The 15,550-nt window shown below is 44.5% G+C and overlaps 1 protein-coding gene and 1 pseudogene across 4 annotated transcripts in view; one reads left to right on the top strand and one right to left on the bottom strand.

Moving 5' to 3' along the window:
• Positions 1 to 15,550, top strand: part of SLC35F2 (solute carrier family 35 member F2) — an 82,636-nt gene that overhangs the window by 29,197 nt on the left and 37,889 nt on the right. The gene's annotated exons all lie outside the window — the stretch shown is intronic.
• LOC128587562 (39S ribosomal protein L30, mitochondrial-like) lies at positions 774 to 1,465 on the bottom strand (annotated as a pseudogene). Its single transcript, XR_008380612.1, has one exon. The product of XR_008380612.1 is annotated as a 39S ribosomal protein L30, mitochondrial-like (transcript).

Genomic DNA, 15,550 nt, shown 5'->3' with positions numbered 1-15,550 from the left:
CGCCTCCCAAGTACCTGGGACTATAGGCGCCTGTCACAACACCTGGCTATTTTTCAGTTGCAGCTGTCATTGATGTTTGGCGGGCCCAGGCTGGATTTGAACCCACCAGCTCAGGCTCAGCTCAACCCGCCTTGAGCCACAGGCGCCCAGTTATTTTTGGTCGCAGTTGTCCTGGCTGGGCTCAAATCCGCCAGCCTCAGTGTATGTGGCCGGCGCCCTACTCATTGAGCCATAGGTGCCCAGTCACCTTTTATTTTATTTTATTTTATTTTTAAAGACATGGTCTCCCTCTATTGCCCAGGACATAGTGCATTAGTATGATCATAGCTCATTGCAGCCTTGAACTCTTGGCTCAACTGATCCTCCTGCCTTGTAGCAAGTAGTTGGGACTGTAGGCACCGGCCACCACACCTGGCTAATCTTTCTTATTGTTTGGAGAGATGGGGTCTCTCTATGTTATTCAGGCTTTGTTGGGTCTTTGATTTCTATGGGAAGGGCAAGATAAATATTGCCTCCTTTCCTTTATTTACTAGTTTTCAAAATAATGAGGTGATTCTCTAGCATACTTCAGTGAGAAGATGAGTAAACTTATTTATTTATTTATTTAGAGACAGAGTCTCAAGCTGTTGCCCTGGGTAGAGTGCTGTGGCATCACAGCTCACAGCAACTTCCAACTCTTGGGCTTAAGTGATTCTCTTGCTTCAGCCTCTCAAATAGCTGGGACTACAGGTGCCCACCATGATGCCCAGCTATTTTTTTTTTTTTTGCTATTTAAAATCTATTTTAATGACAACATTCTCATCATTTTAAAACAATTTGCATTGTTTAATCTGAAGCTGTTCTGGCATCAGGACTTAACTTTTCTGCTCCACAGGTTTCAGGTGCCGCTGTATTACTAATTCTCCAGTGCTCTTGAGACACGTGTTAGACATGTCTGCCTCTGTTGGAAGTCCTTGTGGCAGCTTCAGGGGCTTGATTCTTATCAAATGTTTGACCACTTTCAGTTTTGCATTCACTGAAGGGATATTCTTGTGAACTTGAGGGGTATGTGCTTTTTCTAATCCAAGCATCTTTATTGTATCTTTTTCCCAGTATGGACGTCTTTTTGTACTTTTTATTCTAGTAACAATATGCAGTTTATGGGGGTTCTGTGGATCCCCACCATACTTTTCATGATCTGCAGGTGAAGGCTGAAACACTTTATCTGGAATTCTTGATTTGGTAAATTTGTGACGAATCCAATCTGTACAAACAAGCCTTTTGTCACAGTCTGTAGTCTGCCTAATGGCCTCTGAACTACTGTACACAAAATCCCTGCCATAGTGTGCTGATTATTCTCTTTAGAGGCTCTGGAGAGTAAGTACGCTTCCAGGACAAGAGTTTTCCTCTTCGCCCACACCCTCACTTAAGTCTGATAGGTTTCTTGTGTCAACGTGAATGTATCCAACGGTTCTTTTAAAAAGCTTTTCCCGGGCGGTGCCTGTGGCTCAGTGAGTAGGGCGCTGGCCCCATATACCGAGGGTGGCGGGTTCAAATCCAGCCCCGGCCAAACTGCAACCAAAAAATAGCCGGGCATTGTGGCGGGCACCTGTAGTCCCAGCTGCTCGGGAGGCTGAGGCAAGAGAATCACGTAAGCCCAGGAGTTAGAGGTTGCTGTGAGCCGTGTGAGGCCACGGCACTCTACCGGAGGGCGGTACAGTGAGACTCTGTCTCTACAAAAAAAAAGCTTTTCCCCCCAAAAGACAATGTATCTAATTTAAAAAGAGGCGAAAACACTACTAAAAATGCAGACCACAGTATATCCCTTGCAATAAAGTGAGATTTCTGAAGGCCAAAAATTGAGTCTCTTTTCTCAACTCCTAGTGCCTAAGAAGTAGTAGGCAGCCCTCACAACTGCCTCCTCGCAAAAAAGGCAGAACAAGCGGCTTTGAGTGAGTGGAGACCAAAACATGATTGCAAAATTAGTTTTCAGTAAATTGGCAAATATTTCAGATGCCAACTCCAGGCGGTTTGCATTCTAACATGTAGCAATTTTAAAATACGGCAAATTGGTGTCGGCATTTAAAAAAATTAAGTAACACTGATCCCCAATGGGAATCCTAAATTATGAACAACTCAGAAGCACAGAACATGCTAAAATAAACTAGAATTTCCTTTTCCCAAGCCGTCCAGTCTCGGCAGCTCCTAGAGCTCCCAAGAGTCGCGGCTCACAAGTCGCGCAGTCCTGGATCCTTACACTTGGGAAACAGGCTCTGGCCAGCTAATGGCTTTTCGGAACCAGTAAGATGGGAGACAGACCCAATTAGGTCGCTTTCAACTTGCCAATTTAGAACCAAATAGGTAAAATCAATCAGCATCTGCAGTTCCCAGATACACACTCTAGGTACTAGGGTTCATAATTAATGGGTTGGTCATTGTTTCAGGGCTTTTCTGTGGACAGAGATAGGATATATATATACACACATATGTAATATTTAATTATATTTAGCTACTCATTAGTTAATTCTAATGTTCAATAAAATTCATAACTATAGGGTTTTTATCTCAGCTTCTTCAATCTTACATCTTCATTTTCTTTTTCCTATACCAAAAATCAACACATCAGTGTAATTTCTTTTTTTTCTTTTGAGGCAGAGTCTCACTTTTTCACCCTCTGTAGTGTGTTGTGACATCATAGCTCAGAGCAACCTCCAACTCTTGGGCTCCTCTTGCCTCACTCTTGCTCATGCTAATCTTGGTCTTGCTTTTGCTCAGGCTGGTTTCCAACTCCTGAGCTCAAGTAATCCACTCATTTCAGCCTCTCAGGGTGCTAGGATTACAGGTGTGAGCCACCTCGCCTGGCCTTAGTATAATTTCTTTCTTTCTTTCTTTCTTTTTTTTTTTAGAGACAGAGTCTTACTTTATTGTCTTTGGTAAAGTGCTGTGGTGTCACAGTTCACAGCACCCTCCAACTCCTAGGCTTAGGTGATTCTTTTGCCTCAGCCTCCGGAGTAGCTGGGACTACAGGCGCCCGCCACAACGCCCGGCTACTTTTTGTTGCAGTTTGGTTGGGGTCAGGTTCGAACCCGCCACCCTCAGTATATGGGGCCGGTGCCCTACCCGCTGAGCCACAGGTGCCGGCCATAATTTCTTTCTTTTTTTTTTTTTAATTTTTTTGTAGAGACAGAGTCTCACTGTACCGCCCTTGGTAGAGTGCCGTGGCGTCACACGGCTCACAGCAACCTCTAAGTCTTGGGCTTACGCGATTCTCTTGCCTCAGCTTCCCGAGCAGCTGGGACTACAGGCGCCCGCCACAACGCCCGGCTATTTTTTTGTTGCAGTTTGGCCGGAGCTGGGTTTGAACCCGCCACCCTCGGTATATGGGGCCGGCGCCCTACTCACTGAGCCACAGGCGCTGCCCCATAATTTCTTTCTTTTTTTTTTTTCTGAGACAGAGTCCCATTTTGTCGCCCTTGGTAGTGTGCCGTGGTGTCCTAGCTCACAGCAACCTCCAACTCTTGGATTCAAGCAATTCTCTTGCCTCAGCCTCCCAAGTGGCTGGAATTATAGGCGCCCACCACAGTGCCAGCTATTTTGTAGGGTCACACTGGCTCAGGTTGGTCTCAAACCTGTGAGCTCAGGCAATCCACCTGTCTCGGCCTTCTTGAGTGCTCAGTATAATTTCTTATTTGCTTCATTCCACAATTATTTGCACACAGCCACAAAATAATACCAAGACTACTTCTAATAGTTTAAACTACTTTACAGTTTTGTTTTTTTTTTTTTATTGAGAGAGAGTTTCAAGCTGTTGCCCTGGGTAGAGTGCTGTGGTGTCATAGCTCACAGCAACCTCCAACTCTTGGGCTCAAGCTATCCTCTTGCCTCAGTTTTTCTATTTTTAGTAGAGACGGGGTTTCGCTTTTGCTCAGGCTGGTTTCTGACTTGTGAGTTCAAGCAATCCACCTGCCTTGGCCTGTTTTGTATTGTTATGTGTTATGTAAAATACTTAGGTGGTCAAGACCTACCTCTTAAAAAAAAAGAACAGAAAAACAGAGAAGAGAAATAAAATGAAAAAAAAATCCAGTTCTTCATTCACATTAGCCACATTTTAGGTGCTCACTAGCTACTTCTGAAGCATTTTCATCATTGTAGTAACTTTTAGTACATGGCTACATTGCCCAGTTTCGTAGTTATCAGTCACATATGGCTATTTAAATTTATGCACCTGCACAGTGGCTCATGCCTCTAATCTTTAGTGTTACCAGAATTTCTTTCTTTAGTAGATCCTTGGTCTGGGGATTCAACGAATGAACCCATGGACCACAGATCAGTGGTAAGATAGGATTTTATTAGACAGAAAATAATACAGAAGGAGTAAAAAGCACTAGAGCTTCTGGCAGAGGGAAAGACCCAAGGCTCGGCACCTGTAGCTCAATGGTTAGGGCGCCGGCCACATACACTGGGGCTGGAGGGTTTGAATCTAGCCAGGGCCTGCTAAAACAACAATGACAACTACAACCAAAAAATAGCCAGTTGTTGTGGTGGGTGCCTGTAGTCCCAGCTAGTTGGGAAGCTAAGGCAAGAGAATTGCTTGAGCCCAAGAGTTTGAGGTTGCTATGAGCTATGACACCAGGGCCCTCTACTGAGGGCGACAAAGTGAGACTCTGTCTCAGAAAACAAAAAACAGAGGGAAAGACCCAAGTGAGGAGACCCCACATAGGTCCTTTGTCTAGGGGTGTAAGGTCTTGAGAATTATATTCGGCCAGGACTTGGTAGATGGAAAATTTTTTTCAGTGTAAATGAGCATTACTGACAAATGAACGCAGGGCATTCTCTAGCTCAGGGCAAAATGTCTGGGTGTGCCCTTCGTGAAATTGCCAACACCTAGGAAAACTGAGGTCCCCTGTCCAGCCTTAATGGGGGAACCCTGTATCACTAGCACTCCGGCAGACCCAGATGGATTGCCTGAGCTCAGGAGTTTGAGACCAGCCTGAGAAAGAGGGAGACTCTGTCTCTCAAAACAGCTGGGTGTGTGTCAGGCACCTGTAGTCCCAGCTGCTTGGGAGGCTTAGGCAAGAGGATTGCTTGAGCCCAAGAGTTTGAGGTTGCTGTGAGCTCTGGCGCCATGGATGACAGCTTGAGACTCTGTCTCAAAAAAACAAAAAGAACCCAAAAAACAAACCAACGTGAAGTCTGACCCAGCCTTTTACAAGACAGGATGTGAACCACTGTTTTCACTTGTCTGTACTTGTTTCTTTTCTCTTTCATATTTCAAATTTAAGTCTGGGCCTCAATTTTTTTTTTTTTGAGACAGAGTCTCACTTTGTCGTCCTTGGTAGAGTGCTGTGGCATTACAGCTCACAGCAACCTCCAACTCTTGGGCTTAAACGATTTTCTTTGCTGTTTTAGCTGGCCAGAGCCCGGTTCGAACCTGCCACCCTCTGTATATGGGGCCGGTGCCCTACCCACTGATCCACAGGCGCTGCCCAGGGCCTCAGTCTAATTCCTGAGCTTATATTCTTTCTACCATAACATTGCTTGAGTTTACTTCTAAGGGTCTTCTATCTACAGTATTTATCTACCTTGCATTTTAACATGATGGTATCTTAATAATTGAGGCATTTGTTAATTCATTTTTTTTGTAAATATTTTTCTCTTTTTTAATGATCAAGATCAGAATGGATATTCATTAATTTAACAAATATTTACTGAGCACCTACTACAAATAAGAAGTAATTCTGTGGTGGGGCAGCGCCTGTGGCTCAATCGGTAAGGCGCCGGCTCCATATACCGAGGGTGGTGGGTTCAAACCCAGCCCCGGCTGAACTGCAAACCAAAAAATAGCTAGGCGTTGTGGCGGGCGCCTGTAGTCCCAGCTACTCGGGAGGCTGAGGCAGGAGAATCGCTTAAGCCCAGGTGTTGGAGGTTGCTGTGAGCTGTGTGATGCCATGGCACTCTACCAAGGGTGATAAAGTGAGACTCTGTCTCTACAAAAAATAAATAAATAAAAAATAATTCTGTGGGCAAAGAGAAAATGCTAATATCCTTTATTTAGTTGCCTTCCTTGTGAGGAAATAATATATGCCACTACATTTTCTATGTTTGAACATTTGGCTTTTTAGTCATGATGAGTTTTGAATACGACTTTGTTATACATGTATCAGAATGTAAGGTCTTCAAAATCTAGCTAATTATGCTTACTAGAATTAAATGATACACTGATGGCTAAATTTTGAATTGTAGAAATATGGAGATGGATCAAACATCTCACTGAGGCTGCTGCTACTCACTATGTAAAGAAAAACTAATCATAGTTTATTTCAAGCTTGTTTCCAATATAAGTTAAAATGCTTTAGAAATAGAAATTGGATAGCCCATGTACCAGGTTTAAGGATGTAGCATAAATGAATATTTCTTTTCAGATTTGTAGGATTTTTATAGACATGCTGGAAATTATTCTTTGCCAGGTATTTACAGGCGGCAGAGGTGATGGATTTAAAAATCTCCCCACAGTAGCCATACTCCTTAGAAGTCTTTTAGGTGTAAAACTGTATCCTTCGTTTAGCTGACAAGATGTAACCTAGCAGCACACATTTGTCACCCTCCTGCCTATTTTTTTTATGAAGAACGAAGTGGCTCTGGACCAGTCCATCCCTGCCGCAGGCACCCCCGCCTCCGCCCTCACAACTCTTATTTTAACACTTTTCCATTTTATGTGGTTCTGTATTGTCAGACTCCCCAACTAGAGAGAAATTTCCTTGGGATGTTTGACAATGGCAAACTTCCATGTCTGCCAGGCACTATTAACCACAGAGCACATCATGTCCCTGCCCTTCGGGAGCTGAGAGTGTTGGAGGAGAAAAGCCACGAGCAGTGTGGTGGGTTCTGTCCCACAGGGCGGGGGTGGGATGGTATTTGGTCAGGACACAGGGCATGAGTCCCTGATGCGGTCTGGGGAGGAGAAAGAGGGTGTGGGAGTGGCGGCCCCTGCCTGTAATCCTAGCCCTCTTGGGGACTGAGTCAGGTGGACTTCGCCATCAGCCTGTGCAAGAGACCATGTCTCTACTAAAAAAAAATCAAAAAACTAGCCAGGCGTAGTGATGCAGGCCTGTACTCTCAGCTACTCAGGAGGCTGAGGCAAGAGGATTGCTCAAGCCCAAGAGTTTGAGGTTGTTGGGAGTTGTGACGACACTTTGGTACTCTGCCTAGGGTGACAGTTGAAACAATGTCCCCCTCCCCCCCAAAAGAAATTGGGCTTGCCACCAGTAGCTCAGCGGCTAGGGCGCCAGCCACATACACTGGAGCTGGCAGGTTCCAGCCCAGCCAAGGCCCGCCAAATAACAATGACAACTACAACCAAAAAGTAGCCAGGTATTGTGGCAAGAGAATCTCTTAAGCCCAAGAGTTGGAGGTTGCTGTGAGCTGTGACGTCACTGCACTCTAGTGAGGGGGACATAATGAAACTCTATCTCCAAAAAAAAGAAAAAATTGAAATTTCTTTTGTTTTTTTGTAGAGACCAAGTTTCACTTTATGGCCCTAGGTAGAGTGCCACGGCATCACACAGCTCACAGCAACCTCCAACTCCTGGGCTTAAGCGATTCTCTTATCTTAGCCTCCTGAGTAGCTGGGACTACAGGTGCCCGCCACAACACCTGGCTATTTTTTTGTTGCAGTTTGGCCGGGGCCGGGTTTGAACCCGCCAGCCTCGGTATATGGGGCTGGCACCTTACCGACTGAGCCATAGGTGCCGCCCAAAATTGAAATTTCTTATGCTTGAGTCATATTAACCCGTGGATTTTGGTGAATGACAGAAGAGGTTACTGAATGATACATGAATTAAAAAAAGAAGGTAGTTTCACTGGGAAGTGTGTGTTTTCAGTGTGGAGTGAGGGGGTAAGATGGATTTTAAATTTCTTGGAAGAAAGGAGGAGGAAACGAAGTTCCTTAAAATCTTCTCTTTCATTGCTTTGATTCTTAAACTTGTAGACTATGTCCAAACAGGACTGTGGTTGGAAGTGACCTCGCCGAGCCTGTCTCCACCTGCTTGCCCACGCCTGCCCCCACGGTCCTAACATGTTTGCTGAGCTTTCTGGCCCACTGGCTCCCACAGTGGGAAGCCGCCGTGGGGGGGATACATCTTGGAGCTGGGCCATATCCTGCCATTGAAGTTCACTTCAGTGGAGGTTCCGTTTAAAAGCTGTGGCAGGATCTGTCCCCTGGTCAGGTGCACGTTTCCAGCCACTTCCCTCTGACAGGAACAAGTGTTGTGGTGTAGAGGTTTCCTCTGTTCGGAAGTCGCACGAACTGGGGCAGATATGACTGTGGAGCCAGACGTAACAAAAATTGTCTGGAGGCCTTTGATGTCTTTCTGTGAGTTCCAAGTATTTTTCTTTCTTCTTTTCCTCGTTCAGACTCCCTGCCTCCCCAGCTCTGCCCCCTTCCCCCCCTCACTCCTCTCTCGCTCTCCATTATAGATGAGGTCATTATGATTTGGAGCCAAGAGAAGTGATTCCTGTAACTTTAAATCTCCATGTTCAATTTGTGAGTCCTTTTTATAGAAGACGGTTATACTTTATAGTTGCAGGACAGCTTACTTAATTGTGCTGTTTTAGAATGCCAATATGAGCTCACTGGAGGAATTCTGTCAATTTGTGAATAGGGCTTAGTGGTCCCACGCTTCTGATTCTCACTTATTTCAAATTTCTAATTGCTTTCAAGTCCATTATGGGCTGCGAAAAATGGTCTGAATCTGATTAGGTTATCAGACCTTGATTAGATTTTCTGCGCCTGGCACTTTGGGCACCTGACTTCCCCACGATGTACAGCTGTGTTACTGCTGGAAGGAGAAAGATCAGGGGAGGCTCCTTCTTTTCCGCTGGCAAGGTGAGGTGTAAGGAAGCTCTGAAGGAGTTTTTTTTAATATAAGCTCTGTTATGAAATCATAATGGCAAGATGAAGGAGGATGACGAGGATGTGATATGGGAGAAAGAGAGGCATGAAAAAGACTTATAGGAGGCAGGAAGACACCAATGGCGGAGCTGAGCTCCCTGCTGCCCCCGGATCATGTGCTGTAGGAAGTCAGCAGGTGTTTAGTGAAAGCAGGGACTGCGGGGACTCTGGGTATTGCCTCTGCTCCTGGATGACTGTAGACAGAACACTCCCCTCCTCTGGGCTCTCATCTCTTCCACTGGGCATTAGTGACAAAATTCTGCAAATCTGAGACTTTCTTCCAGGGAGCAGAGGAATTGTCCATAGATCCTTTACTTTAAGCAGGTTTTAACCCTTTGATCTAGTCTTTTGATAGGTGAGAACCTGGTTTCCTGTGCCTTTTACTGACAGTATGACTGTGGGGGACCCATGGAACCAGTCTGAATCTCTTTTTCTCCGTCTGTAACCCGAGTGTAGTAAAACATTTCTGTGAGGATTATGTCATTGAGAATGTATGCTGTGATGGGTAATAATTGAACATGAAGTACAGCAAAAGTGGGGGCCTGTTCCTTGGCCAGGTACCCCTCCTTGGCTGATTTCTGAGGGAAGTATGTGTGGCTGGGGACAGTTACACAAAATGAATTTACTTTTCCACTTTTTGGTTTGGCCCATATTCCTGTAGATTTCTGGCACACTATACTCCTGGCGCATTAAAAGTGGTAAATTTCTTGTGTTTAGGATAGGGCAGCTTTTTTTTTTTTTTTGAGACAGCGTTTTACTGTGTTACCCTTGGTAGAGTGCTGTGGTGTCACAGCTCACAGCAACCTAATTACATCACCAAACTCTTGGGCTTAAGCGATTCTCTTTGTCTCAGCCTCCCAAGTAGCTGGAACTACAGGCACCTGCCATAATGCCTAGCTACTTTTTTGTTGCAGTTGTCATTGTTGTTGAGCTGGCCCAGCCTGGGTTTGAACCCGACAGCCTGGTGTATGTGGCCGGTGCCCTACCCACTGAGCTACAGGCACCGTCAGCTTTTTTTTTTTGAAGCATAGTCTCACTCTGTCACTCTGGGTAGAGGGCCATAGTGTCATCATAGCTCACAGTAATCTCTGTCTCTTGGGCTCAAGGGATCCTCTTCCCTCAGCCTCCTTAGTAGCTGGAATGCAGGTGACTGCCACAATGTCCAGCTAGTTTGTCCATTTTTAGTAGAGACAGAGTCTTGCTCTTGCTTAGGCTTGTCTTGTACTCCTGAGTTCAAGCAATTCAAGAGTGCCAGGGGTCCAAATCGGTGCAAACCATGCCTTCAGGAAGAAATGTGCACCAGAGAAAGGGGCAGTGACCTGTCACCTGCTTGACCTCATCAGTCCATGGCAGACAGAGCATGCCCAGAAAGACTGCACCTGCAGGGACCATGTCCTTAACCCCTGCCTCATCTTGGTGAAAATGTCCTTCAGTAGCTTAATAAAATGTCTTTGGATTTGTCCAGTTCCTGACATCTTTCTTTCCCCTTGAAGGGCAGAGATTTCCTTCAGTTCCTTCCTTTTGGGAATAATGGACTAAACTACATAAAGTAAAATAATCCTGTGAAGAGCAATCTAGCAAAACAAGTAAATTTGAAGATGTTCATGCCCTAAGACCAGCAGTTCCATTCTTGAATGTATTTCCAGAGGAAACAATTCCTTTACACTTCCTTATAAAAATATAGCTATATTTGTAGAATACTCTTGAGTTTATTGCTCTTAGCAGAAAGTAACAGACTGGAATTTCTCAGATGGCTTAGATGGCCTCCATCGGGCCGTGCTGTGTACTAAGATTACATCTTAGCATATCTGTAACCCATTTTTACCAGTCTGCTAAAAACTAGAAACTCTTAGATATGTGCATCAGGAGACATATACAAGGGTATCTATTGAGGCATTGTTTATAAGGGCAAAAAATATTGGAATACGACTTAAAGATGTATTAATAAACAGAATGGATGAATACAGTAGGTTATGGTCATGTGGTGGAGTAGTATACAGTAGTGAACAGGAAGGACCTAGAACAACTCTGTAACAGTGTTGATCAAAACTGCAACTTGCTGGGACCAGAAAAAACCCCATACAGCTAAGGCAATTCTTAGTAATAAAAACAAAGCTGGGGCATCAGCATATCAGACTTGAGGCTGTACTACAAGGCCATAGTGGCCAGACAGCCTGGTACTGGTACAAAAATAGAGACATAGACGTTTGGAATAGAATAGAAAACGAGGAAATGAAACTAACACCTACAGCCATAAACCAAACAAGAACATACCTTGGGGGAAAGACTCCCTATTCAATAAATGGTGCTGGGAGAACTGGATATCCACATGTATAAGACTGAAACTGGACCCTCACCTTTCCCCACTCACAAAAATTGATTCAAGATGGATAAAAGACTTAAGTTTAAGGCATGAAACAATAAAAATCCTCAAAGGAAGAATAGGAAAAAGACTGGAAGATATTGGCCTGGGGAAAGACTTCATGAAGAAGACTGCCATGCTAATTGCAACAACAAGAAAAATAAACAAATGAGACTTAATGAAGAGCTTCTGTACAGCTAAGGAGATAATAACCAAAGCAAATAGATAACCTACACACTGGGAAAGGATATTTGCATATTTTGAATCAGACAAAAGCTTGATAAGTAGGATCTATAGAGAACTCAAATTAATTCACACGAAAAAAGCCAACAATCCCATATATCAATGGGCGAGAGACATGAATAGAACCTTCTCTAAAGAAGACAAATGGCTAGCAAACATGAAAAAATGCTCATCGTCCCTAGTTATTCGAGAAATGCAAATCAAAACCACCCTGAGATACCATCTAACCCCAGTGAGAATGGCCCGCATCACAAAATCTCAAAACTGCAGATGCTGGCGTGGATGTGGAGAGAAAGGAACACTTTTTTTTTTTTTAGGAGACAGAGTCTCACTTTATCACCCATGGTAGAGTGCCGTGGCATCACAGTTCATAGCAACCTCCAGCTCTTGGGCTTAGGCGATTCTCTTGCCTCTGCCTCCCGAGTCGCTGTGACTACAGGTGCCCGCCACAAAGCCCGGCTATTTTTTTGTTGCAGTTCAGTCGGGGCTGGGTTTGAACCCACCACCCTTGGTATATGGGGCTCACGCCCTACTCACTGAGCCACAGGCACTGCCTAGAAAGGAACACTTTTACATTGCTGGGGGGACCACAAACTAATACAACCTTTTTGGAAGGAAGTGTGGAGAACCTCAAAGAACTCAAGCTAGACCTCCCTTTTGATCCTGCAATCCCATTACTGGGCATCTACCCAGAAGGAAAAAAAAATCCTTTTATCATAAGGACACTTGCACTAGACTATTTATTGTAGCTCAATTTACAATCACCAAAATATGGAAACAGTCTAAATGCCCACCAACCCAGGAATGGATTAACATGCTGTGGTATATATGTACTGTAGAATACTATTCAGCCATTAAAAAAGATGGAGACTTTACATCCTTTGTATTAACCTGGATGGAAGTGGAACACATTATTCTTAGTAAAGCATCACAAGAATGGAGAAGCATGAATCCTATGTACTCAATTTTGATATGAGGACAGTTAATGACCTAGTACACAGTGCTGGGTGGGGGAAGGGGAGAGCGGAGAGAGAGGAGGGAGGAAGGTATGGTGTCAGTGTGTGGCACACCTTTTGGGGGCAAAAGGCAATTATAAGATGGACTTTACCTAACATTTGCAATCAGTGTAACCTGGTATCTTGTACCCTCAATGAATCCCCAACAATAAAAAAAAAAAAAATAGCAAGTTGCATCATACATATAGTATGATGCCATTTATATAAAATTTATAAAAAAACAAGATAATGCTATTTATTGCTCAGGGGTTCTTATTTATTTATTTTTTTTGTAGAGACAGTCTCACTGTACCGCCCTTGGTAGAGTGCCGTGGTGTCACACGGCTCACAGCAACCTCTAACTCTTGGGCTTATGCGATTCTCTTGCCTCACCCTCCCGAGCAGCTGGGACTACAGGCGCCCGCCACAACGCCCGGCTATTTCTTTGTTGCAGTTTGGTCGGGGCTGGGCTTGAACCCGCCACCTTCGGCATCTGGGGCCGGCGCCCTACTCACTGAGCCACAGGCGCCACCCTGCTAAGGGATTCTTACATAAATATTAAAATCTATGGAAACGGATGAGAATAATAAATGCCAAGTTCTAGGAAAACTAACTGGGGAGAACACAAGGAGAATATGTTGATGTTGCCAATATTTTATTTCTTTTACTTTTTTCTCTTTTTGAGACAGAGTCTCACTTTATCACCCTTGTTAGAGTGCCATTGTGTTCATAGCTCACAGCAACTTTTGGGCTTAAGTGATTCTCTTGACTCAGCCTCCCAAGTAGCTGGGACTACAGGCTGCCACAACGCCCGTCTGTTTTCAGAGATGGGGGGTCTCGCTCTTGCTCAGGCTGGTCTTGAACCTGTGAGCTCAGTCAATCCTCCCACTTCAGCCTCCCAAGTGCTGGGATTACAGGCATGACCCACTGTGCCCGGCCTAATATTTTACTTCTTAATGTGCCTGTTAGATACATGAATGCATGTTGATTATACATTATACTTAGTTCATGTATATTTATTTATTTATTTATTTTGAGACAGAGTCTCAAGCTGTCACCCTGGGTAAAGTGCTATGGCATCATAGCTCACAGCAAACTCCAACTTCTGGGCTCAAGCAATCCTCTTGTCTCTGTTTTTCTATTTTTAGTAGAGACGGGGTCTTGCTTTTGCTCAGGCTGGTCTTGAACTCATGAGCTCAAGCAATCCACCTACCTTGACCTTCCAAGTGCTGGGATTACAGGCATGAGCCACCGTGCCCGGCCTATTGTTTTTTTTGTTTTTGAGAGAGTCTCACTATGTCGCCCTTGGTAGAGTGCTGTGGTGTCATAGCTCACAGCAACCTCAAAATCTTGGGCTTAGGTGATTCTCTTGCCTCAGCCTCCCTGGTAGCTGGGACTATCGGCACCTGCCATAATGCCCGGCTATTTTTTTTGTTGCAGTTGTCATTGTCATTTAGCTTGCCTGGGCCTACCCAGCTCCCTTGGTGTATGTGGCTGGCACCAGAACCACTGTGCTACAGACACTGAGCCACGGCCTATTTTTCTTTTGAGACAGAGTCTCATTATGTCACCCTCAGTAGAGTGCTGTGGCTTGTCATCCTCAGTAGGGTGCTGTGGCATCACAGCTCACAGCAACCTCAAACTCTTGGGTTTAAGCGATACTCTTGCCTCAGCTTCCCAAGTAGCTGGGACTACCGGCACCCGCCCCAACACCTGGCTACTTTTTTTTTTTTTGCAGTTGTCATTGCTGTTTCCAGGCCCAGGCTGGGATCAAACCCACCATCCTGGGTATATGGGGCCGGTTGGGTCTTGCTCTTTGCCCAGGCTGGAGTACAGTAGTGTGATCGTAGCTGTCTGCAACCTGAATCTTGTGCTCAACGTGTCCTCCTGCTTTAGCCTTCCAAGTAGCTGGGACTATAGGAGTGCCCCAGTATGCCTGGCTAATTTTTTTTTAAATGTTTGTTAGAGAGGGAGTCTTGCTATGTTGCTCGGCACTTCTGAGACACAGCCTGCCTGTTCATTTTTGCATCTTCACGGTGGCACTCAGCAGGTGTGTTTAGGGTAGTCTACCCAGCAAGCTTGGTCTCTCTCTCCCTTTTTGTCCTTGGGCTAAGATTGTTTGAAGTTAGTTGTAGATTATTCAAACAAATATTCAGAAGGAAACAATACATGGTAAATTCTTAGGACAGATATTATGTGTCTTCTGCTGTTCTGGTATTTTCCACCTTGCTTAGCAGCTCTGGACACAAAGTACATGCTTAAGGAATGAAAGGAAAAATGAAGCAAGAGGTAAAAATTGAAGAAGAGTGACAGCGTGAAATTCTCAAGCTAGGACAAACTCCAAGAAGCTCTTGAAAGTAAACAATTACGTCTCCTGGGAATATAATACACTTTTGGAAAATAAAATCGGGTAACTTTAGGTACGTCATCAATTCTTTTTTTTTTTTAATTTTTATTGTTAAATCATAGCTGTGTACATTTGTGCAATCAAGGGGTACAATGTGCTGGTTTTATATGCAATCTGAAATATTCTCATCAAACTGTTCAACATACTTTTCATGGCATTTTCTTAGTTATTGTATGTAGACATTTGTATTCTGCATTTAGTAGGTTTCACCTGTAACCATTCTAAGATGCACCGTAGGTGTGGCCCCACTCATTGCTCTCCCTCCACCCTGACTTCCCTCCTCCCTTCCCCTTCCTTGGCCCTTTCCCCATATTCTTGTGCTATAGTTGGGTTATAGCCTTCATATGAAAGCTATAAATTAGCTTCATAGTAGGGCTGAGTACATTCGATACTTTTTCTTCCATTTCTGAGATACTTTGCTAAGAAGAATACATTCCAGCTCCATCCATGTAAGCATGAAAGTGGTAAAGTCTCCATTTTTCGTCTTCTTCTTTTTTTTTTTTTTTGTAGAGACAGAGTCTCACTGTACCGCCCTCGGGTAGAGTGCCGTGGCGTCACATGGCTCACAGCAACCTCTAAGTCTTGGGCTTACGCGATTCTCTTGCCTCAGCCTC

Source organism: Nycticebus coucang, chromosome 6 (genome assembly GCF_027406575.1).
Source record: "Nycticebus coucang isolate mNycCou1 chromosome 6, mNycCou1.pri, whole genome shotgun sequence".
In the NCBI taxonomy this organism is placed as follows: domain Eukaryota; kingdom Metazoa; phylum Chordata; class Mammalia; order Primates; family Lorisidae; genus Nycticebus; species Nycticebus coucang.
This window is presented reverse-complemented; position numbering and strand designations above follow the sequence as displayed.